This window comes from Macrobrachium nipponense, chromosome 32 (assembly GCF_015104395.2).
Source record: "Macrobrachium nipponense isolate FS-2020 chromosome 32, ASM1510439v2, whole genome shotgun sequence".
Lineage (NCBI taxonomy): Eukaryota > Metazoa > Arthropoda > Malacostraca > Decapoda > Palaemonidae > Macrobrachium > Macrobrachium nipponense.
This window is the reverse complement of record NC_061094.1, coordinates 9,540,576-9,550,575: the sequence shown is the minus strand read 5'-3', so window position 1 is coordinate 9,550,575 and position 10,000 is coordinate 9,540,576.

Here is a 10,000-nt window from a genome sequence, read left to right as displayed (position 1 = left end):
TTTTGGCATTATGCCAAGCACTGGGGCAACTACGGCCATTCAGCGCTGAAACGGAAATTGACAGTAAAAGGTCTGAAAGGTGTAACAGGAGGAAAACCTCAAAGCAGTTGCACTATGAGACAATTGTTAGGAGAGGGTGGACAGTAAGTTTGAGGAAAGAGAATATGAACGGAGGTTCAGTAAAAGGAATGAAAGTAGTTGCAGCTAGGGCCGAAGGGACGCTGCAAAGAACCTTAAGTAATGACTATATTGCACCGAAGGAGGTGCACTCACGGCACTAACCCCCTACGGGGTATGGATGAAACTTACGCATATTCTATTTCTCGAAACTGGAAAAAAAAATGGCGGGTAGGGACGGACTGTGGGAAGCATACAATTAAAAAACAATAATTTCACAAACGATGCTTTAATACCTGGAGGGTCTCTACAGAAAATTTAAGAAACTGTCAATTATCGTAACTGTGATTTTCGTTTACAAATGTTTGTCTTTGACATCTTAATATTACTGGAGGCCCCAGGACTGTACCCTACTATTTTTCTTGATTCAAAGATGGCTGCTTCTTAGGTCTGGTTTTTAATATTTTGACAGAATAGAGAATATTTTTGGGTACGTGGAGATAATATCATTTTTGATCTGTCATCAGAGGTATAATTATTAGACACTGGGCAAATGTATTATTACTGTTGTGTCAAATGTACACACACACACACACACACACAAACTACACACATACTATACATATATATATATAATATATATAGATATATATATATAAAATTATCTATATAATATACGTATTCTATATATATATAGATATATATATATATATATCTATGTATATATATATAATATATCTATATAGATATACGTATATCTAATAGATATTATATATATATATATATATATATATAGCATAATAGATATCGCTATATAGATATATATATATATATATATATATGATATATTATATATAGATATTATATATATATCTAATATATATATATCTATAATATATATATCTATATATATAGATATATATATATATAGATATAGATATATATTATATATATATATATATATATATCTATATATCTATATATATATCTAATATATATCTATATCTATATAGATATATATATAGATATAGATATATATATTATATATATATTATCTATAGATATAGATATATATGATATAATATATATATATATAGATATATATATATTTATATATATATGTTTGTATATATATATATATATATATATATATAGTGTATGTGTATATATATATATATAGATAGATATATATAATATAGTATGAGTATGTATATGTATGTATGTATGTATGTATGTATGTATATGTGTGCATGTCCAATGTAGCACGAAGGAATACGTGCTTGAGTATATCCTTCAATCCACGGTAGAAAGGGGAGTGAAACTGGGGACTTGGAAAGTACTTTCGTAGTTTTTTTCTACATTCTTAAATAAACTACGAAAGTACTTGTTCCAAGTCCCCAGTATCACTCACCTTTATACCGTGGATTCAAGGATATATGTATGTATGTATAATTTGCCAAATACACTGAGACAGCTACAAATATCATTTAATGGTCAGACTCGCTTAACTTCGGTATAACGTACACCGAAGGGGACTCTATGAGTGATGAGTGATTCGTCACCATGGAGACTCGAACAGCCGACTCGAACTGCAGACTCGAACTGCCGACTCGAACTGCAGACTCGAACTGCAGACTCGAACTGCCGACTCGAACTGCAGACTCGACTGCCGAATGGTGCGAAACGTCGACTCTTTAGCGACGGTGACCATTCATCCATCTTGATTTTAGTCAGCTCAGTTTGGCTTTATGAAACTTAAAGCTTTCAAGCCCAGCACTGGGGCAACTTTCGCAGTTGACTTGAAAATGCGAACTATAGAAAACCCATGCAATTGCAATTAGGGGTATAATAGTTAAAGGTGTTGAACAGCAAAGATTGAAGAAAAGAAGCGAGAATGAAGGATAATTAGAAAACCTAAAAATTGGATGCAGCTCAAAGCCGTAGGTACGCTGCACTCAGCTTTCAGTAGTGCCTACAGTGAATCACGTGAGGTGCATTGACTGCCTCCTTACGAGGCCTTGGAGAAAGGAAAGTACCACAGATTTAGTATCAAGAAAATTGCTGCAAAGGCTATAAAAACTGCACTTAAAGTTAATTGCACGTGGATACGAGTTAAGGCGAACGTACAGGAATTATGCGTTTCTGTCTGTTATGTGAAACAAAACTGCCTATACATACACAATCACTTGTATATATGATTACAGACCATCCCTATGCAATTTTGTATTACGGATGGGAATTTCTCATCTAGAACATATGAGTATTTACAAACAAAATAAATGATGCTTTCCTATGATGTGACACACACATACACACATATATGCGAACACATACAGTTTATATATTTAAATGTATGAAGAGTATTAATTAATATATATATATATATATATATATATATATATATATGTGTGTGTGTGTGTGTGTGTGTGAATGACATCTAGCAAATAAACTGTCTGCTTATTCTACAGTTTTTTTTCGAGTCCACATTAAAACTAAAGTTATTCTGGCATATATGTATATACTTGCTGAACCTATGATAAATAATCCTCAATAATCCCCACCCCCACCCACCTACTCCCACAAACAGAGAGAGAGAGAGAGAGAGAGAGAGAGAGAGAGAGAGAGAGAGAGAGAGAGAGAGAGAGAAAGTGCGTGTGCTTACGCGAGGAAAAATAACAAGCCATTTCAAACAGACGTTTCGTTTGGAAAAATTGCCATTTTAATATGAAAGGTATCCAGCAGTAACCGCGTAGCAGCAGCAGCAAATTCATAAAAGCATTCTTCGAACTCTCACTGCATTGCACACATTCTTTAGACGGATCAGACTTTTTCCTTGTTAATCTCAACTGGAGAGATTCATCCAATAAAGCAACATGAATGAATATGGTATGCCATGGGCAGACATTCCTTGGCAGTTTCTAGCCCCGGGCAAATTACCTTTCAGCCTAAACTCAGGTAGCTATATGGGTCATAATCATCTACGCGACTTGTTTACCTGTCAGCCTAAACTCAGAAGACGAATCATTATATAGCTTTAAATTTCATCAGGTGCCATAAGGGTCACATAAAGACCTGAAGTTACCCTGACCCTAAGGAAAGCTCATCAACACAATCTACTTCGGCGGCTCAGTGGCATGGTTGGTATGGTGTTGGCGTCCCACCTCGGTGATCGCGAGTTCGATTCTCGGCCATTCCATTGAGGAGTGAGAGATGTGTATTTCTGGTGATAGAAGTTCACTCTCGACGTGGTTAGGAAGTCACGTAAAGCTGTTGGTCCCGTTGCTGAATAACCACTGGTTCCAAGCAACGTAAAAACACCATACAAACAAACAAAACAATCTAAATACAGTTGCTTCTTTGGTGAATGAAAGAGTGAAGATAGATCAAGCCCTCGAAGACGAGAGATCTGGAAGTCTTGCTTAAAAAATCTCGGGGAAGCCCAACTGATCTGCTGTGACCTCTCTGATGGGGAGGGTGAATTTGCATAGGATGGAGTCTGGGAACATAAGCAACTGGTCGGGTAATCTCGAAATGACGTTATCGGCCCGCCCTGGATTCGAAACCTTCTTAAGTGAGGGAGGAGGCCTTACATTAGGAAGGAAGGGGGAAGACTTGATAAGAGGATTACCTTCTCGTTTGCAAACATATCGCTGATTATAGGTGACATCTGCGCATATACAGACGCACACAGACGGGTACGCGCACACAAATGCACGCAACCGTTATATAAATATAGACACAGTTACACACAAGCATTACATAAATGTATGAATATATCCATTGTCTAATAAAGGTTGTCCATAAAATCCCGCAAAGAAGGTAGATTTTCAAAGCGTTATATTTCGGAAATTATTGTTTTCCTTAACTGACAGTTGTACAACCTTTATTAGAAGGAATTCTATTATAATAGAAAGTATACAGCAAATAATTAAATACAAGTCACATATAACTCATTAATGTCGAATTTCATTTCTCTTGGAAAAGCCAACACCCAAAGTGAATTAGATATGATAAGTGCTCCTACCTCAGCCAAGATTCGAACCTAGACGTTTTAGGATAAGGAACAAAGATGACAATGGCTATCAGGAGGGATACGAGTTGCTTTCGACTTTGCTTTACACTTACTCTCTAATTCAACTTCTTTTCTTAAGATCAAAATCAAAACATCTCGGTATTATTACCCCGAGTACTTCAGTTTATAACGCATCGATTTATGATGTTTGGTCACTAACTGACAGGTGGCATTTGTGAATTTATCGACTACGCACAATGAACTCTCTTATACTTCATCAGGTTCATCATGTTTTTTTTGTTTTTTTGTTTTTTTTATCTGAGAGCCTTGAAATATGAATAAGAAATTTAAGCTTGAATATGAAATATGACTATGAAATTTAAACTTCAATTTGAAATGAAAAAAGAATTTATCCCAGAAATCTGTAAAGGAAAAAGGAAATAAGAAATTTTCATCTGCAAAAGAATATTTAAGCTTTAAAAAATTAAATCTGAAAAAGGAAAAATGAAATTTAACCTTGGCAAAAAAAAAATCGTGAAAAAAAAATGAAAAGGAAATTTAACCTTGAAAATCTTAAAAAAAAAAAAAAATGGAAAATGAAATTTAAAACCTGGGAATTCGGGGAAAAAAATAAAAAGGAAAAAAATTTAAAAACCTTGGGGGGAATTCTGAAAATGAAAAAAAAGGGGAAAATTTCCAAAACCCTGAAATCGAAAAAAATGAAAAAAAAGGGGAAATTTAAAAACCTTGAAAAAATCTTGGAAAAATGAAAAAGGGAAAAAATTTAAAACCTTGGGTCTGAAAAAAATGAAAAGGAAATTTAACCTTTGAAATCTGAAAAATGAAAAAAGGAAAAAAATTTAAAACCTTGAAAAATCTGAAAATGAAAATGAAATTTAAAACCTTGAAATCTGAAAATTGGAAAAGAAATTTTAAACCTTGGAAAATCTGAAAAAAAAGGAAAAATGAAAAATTTAAAAACCCTTGAAATCTGAAAAATGAAAAAAATAAAAAAATTTTTAACCTTGGGAAAGCGGGAAAATGAAAATTGGAAATTTAAAAAAACCTTGGGAATCTGAAAAATGAAAAAAAAATTTAAAATTTTAAACCTTTGAATCTGAAAAAAAATGAAAAGGGAACCTTGGGGAAATAAAAACCTTGAAAAACCATCTGAAACAAAAATGAAAAAAAATGGTTTTAACCTTGAAAGCTGGAAAAATGAAAAAAAAAAGAAAAAAAAATTTAAAACCTTGAATCTGAAAAATGAAAAAATGAAAATTTAACCTTGGGATTTCTGAAAATGAAAATGAAAAAAAAAATTTAAAACCTTTGGAATCTGAAAAAATGAAAAAAAAAAAGGGGGAAAAAAATTTAAAAACCTTGAAAATCTGAAAAAAAAAATGAAAAAATGAAATTTAACCTTGATATCTGAAAATGAAAAATGAAAAAATTTTAACCTTGAAATTTGAAAATAAAAAAAAAAGAAAAAATTTTATCATTGAAATCTTAAAATGCGAAAGAAAATAGAAAATTTAAGCTGGCAATTTGAAAATGAAAATGGAAATTCAATATGGAAATCTGAAATGAAAAAGGAAATTTATCATTGAAATCTGAAAATAAAAAAGGAAAAAAAGGAAATTTAGCTTGAAATCTGAAATGAAAATGAAATTTAACCTTGGAATCTGAAAATGAAAATGAAATTATTTAACCTTGGAATCTGAAAATGAAAAAGGAAATTTAAACCTTGAAATCTGAAAATGAAAATGAAATTTAAAATTTTAACCTTGAAATCGGAAAATGAAATTTAACCTCGGAATCTGAAAATGAAAATGAAATTTAAAAACCTTGGCAATCTGAAATGGAAAGGAAATTTAACCTAGAAATCTGAAAATGAAAATGAAATTTAACCTTGAAATCTGAAAATGAAAATGAAATTTAACCTTGAAATCGGAAAATGAAATTTAACCTTGGAAATCTGAAAATGAAAAGGAAATTTAACCTTGGAATCTGAAAATGAAAATGAAATTTAACCTTGGAATCTGAAAATGAAAAGGAAATTTAACCTTGAAATCTGAAAATGAAAATGAAATTTAACCTTGAAATCTGAAAATGAAAATGAATTTAACCTTGAAATTTGAAAATAAAAAGGAAATTTTATCATTGAAATCTTAAAATGCAGAAAGAAAATAGAAAATTTAAACTGGCAATTTGAAAATGAAAACAAAATGGAAATTCAATATGGAAATCTGAAATGAAAAAGGAAATTTATCATTGAAATCTGAAAATAAAAAAGGAAAAAAGGAAATTTAAACTTGAAATTTGAAGATGAATTTAACCTTGAAATCTAAAAAGGAAAATTAAATTTAACCATGAAATCTAAAAATGGAAAAGGAAAAAGGAAATTTAACCTTGAAATCTAAAAAAAATGGAAAAATGAAATTTATCATTGAAATCTGTCAATGAAAAAGGAATAGAATACTTAACGCTTGAAACCTGAAAATGAAAAAAAAGGAATTTAACCTTAAAATTTGAAAAATGAAAAATAAAATAAGAAATTTAAACCTTGAATCAGAAAATGAAATGAGAAAAAATTTAACATTAAAATCTAAAAATGAAAAAAGGAAATTTAACCTTGAAATTTGAAATGGGGAAAAAAAAGGAAATTTATCACTGAAATCTAAAAATGAAAAAGAAATTAGGAATGTAACCTTGAAATCTGAAAATGAAAATAGGAAATTTTCCACCTCTGACAAGTTTCGAACTGACTTCCCAAATTACTGTCAACTGGCCACCAGCCGAGTTCAGATTTCAAAGTGTAACGGAAACACAATGATGAATATTTCAATTATTTTACTCACTCGAAGTTTTATTACGGGAAGGAGTTCCTCTTTAAAATTATTTAAATTGAAATAATACAAGCAAACAAAAAAGATGGCAAACCAACTGACTAATCTTTCCATTTGTCCTCTATGTTGTGTACAAAAAAGGGGAAAAATTACATCATAACAAGAATATTGAATTCATTCAGACTTATTGTGGTTTTATATCTAGGCCGAATTCAATTTCGTTAATGGCCAAAATAGCCACCGAGCTTCGTTTCAAGACCTTCTATACAAAAAAACTATATCACTGTATCATGTTAATGACTACTTCCAGAAGCCCTTCGGATATCTAAGTCTTATTGATCCTAAGCTTTTAAACCTCCACTAAAACGCTATTACAATAAGCTCAGAATTCCATACCTGTCCCTGATATCGTCGTTCTTAAATATCTAAAAAAATTCAACACTATTCGCTCTTTTTTATTTTTAAACCTTTTATTTCATTACTTTGTGCATATTCGGTCATTGTTACTTCTCTTTTTGCAATTACCTTGAGTCTCATCTCTCCAAATATAAGACGTACTCTAGATATAAGGCGAATTCCATTAAGAGCTTTTGTGAATCAATTGGAGACGCGTTGATTACAAACGGCATCATCATACTACGGTATCCTAATCGTTCTATTTTCTGTCACCTCATTAATCTAACCTTCGCTTCCATATCAGACCACCTTTCTCATCATGACGTCTATGAGAAGAGTAAATTGCAAATAAAAAAAAGACAAAAAAAAAAATCCCCTTGCAGCATCCCACTATTTATTGCGAGATCCCTTGACAAGACGATATCAACATTAACTTAGCATCTACTTCGTTAGGATAATTTTTCCGTTTGCTTCTCATAGAAAAACGGGAGAATTCGAAGTGATGCAACATTCCATAATCATAGTTTGCGAAAGCTGTCAAATGTAATCTCGTAAGTGTTTTCGGCAAAACCAATCAGAAAATGGCTCTTAAATTAAACACATTCCTCCTACACGGTTAATAAATACAAAAATAAAACTGATCGATTCTGTAAGCTCCTGCCTTTACTGTGCCAGTATGTATGTATGTATGTGTGTAACTAGCAATTGAATTACAAATTAAGTTTCTGGCTCATGAGAAGGTACGATTGGAGTCACAAACGCAAAGAATTACCGCCCGGTGCCTCAGCCAGAAATCTGCGCGCATTCCAGCAGTTTGAACTTGCAATAAAGTTTTATGCCGTGGCCATGATCGTTAATGCTATGTGCTTGTGCCTCCAACCATCTCGGATGCGAGCTCGAATCGCCTGAGGCCGTAAACTTATTCCCTTGTTGTACCAGGTCTGCTCAAGGGTGCGAGACGTCAGGGCAATGCGCCCAGATCTCGTCTTATTAAGATTTGAACTGCATAAAAAAAAAAAAGAGGCCGGTATAAATCAATTGATTGCGGTATTACCGCACATGCGCGACGAGACATTTCTGAGGATATATGTATATGTGTGTTTATGCATATATTATGGCATTTTTATATTAAATTTATGTATGGGTATATATATATAGTATAATATATATATATATATATATATAGATATATATTTGTATGCATATATGCATAATATAAATATATATGTATATATATATAATATATATATATATATATATATATATACATATATATATATATATATATATGATGCTTAAAAAATCGCAGTAGATGCACGTGATTTCATTAATAGCGAATAACACACACACACACAAATACACAACACACACACACACACACATATATATATATATATATATATATATATATATAATATATTATATATATATATATATATATATAATATATATATATATAACATATACTAGCAGGGCTGGGGGGACCCGTAATTTTTCGGAAAACGTGTTATTCGAACGCGACATCGAGAGGGTAGGGGAGGCAGCAGCACCGGGTCCCTGTTTACGTTCATCAATATTAAACTGCAGAAATCATTTATTATCCAATTCAAATACTTTGAGAAAACTTACATCTGTTATTGCCTGGTCCAAGGCAGCTTTCGGACCGTTAACAGATCTAGGTACAACGATAAACAGTAACTTTGAACAGCTGGCTATTAGTTGTGGTATAAGTTGATATCAACTCTTGAATTCAACCTCGAATCTATATCATTCTGTCTCCGCAATGATAGCTGATTAGTAAGTTTGTAACAAGCGGCTAATTACGTAGTTTCGTCACTTAACACACTTGTGACCTTTTTTTTGTTCACAAATAATAAGGAAAGAAATATCGCGTTTACTGTCCGATTCACTACACTATGGGAACAACTTCTACCCAATGGAAGTTATAACTAATAAGTGCTTCATTCCAGGGACGAACCACTGATCAGTTATGAGTCCTTCTAGGAGTAAGATATTCCCAAGGTCTAGTGAAGTTGACAGTTAATTATATATATATATATATATATATTATATATATAATATATATATAATATATATATATATATATATATGTTGTGACAAGCATCCCTCTGACACTTATTTTTTACTTTTTTCTATTTGAAACATGAGGTTTTTTTAAATGAAAAGAAACATGGAGAAATGGAAGAATCGATTTTTAGGAAATGCAGAGCACAAGCAAAAAGCGCTGTTGTGACTTTTGAGATATTTTGATTTATTGTCTGTCCCTTGTTGTTCCCCTTTTTGCTCTAACGATGTCTCGAGTACAAAAGCATGGACGTGTCATCAGCCATCCACAAAAATGTCATTTTGATGTCATGTCAATTTTGATGTATTACCTGTCACACACTCATCACAGCCATCGCTATCCCAAATCTAATTAAGATGCTAGCCATAAGCCGACAACGACTTGCCCACTTCGAGAAAGGTAGAAGACTTCTGAGACCGTAACCCCCTCAAACCCATTGTCCCAATTCCCAGTCAAATTTTATGAGAGTCATTTGAAGGGATCAGGCTTCTAGAATTTCGTTGAATTTCACACCCTCACACGTGTGGTCTCCATAACCTGACC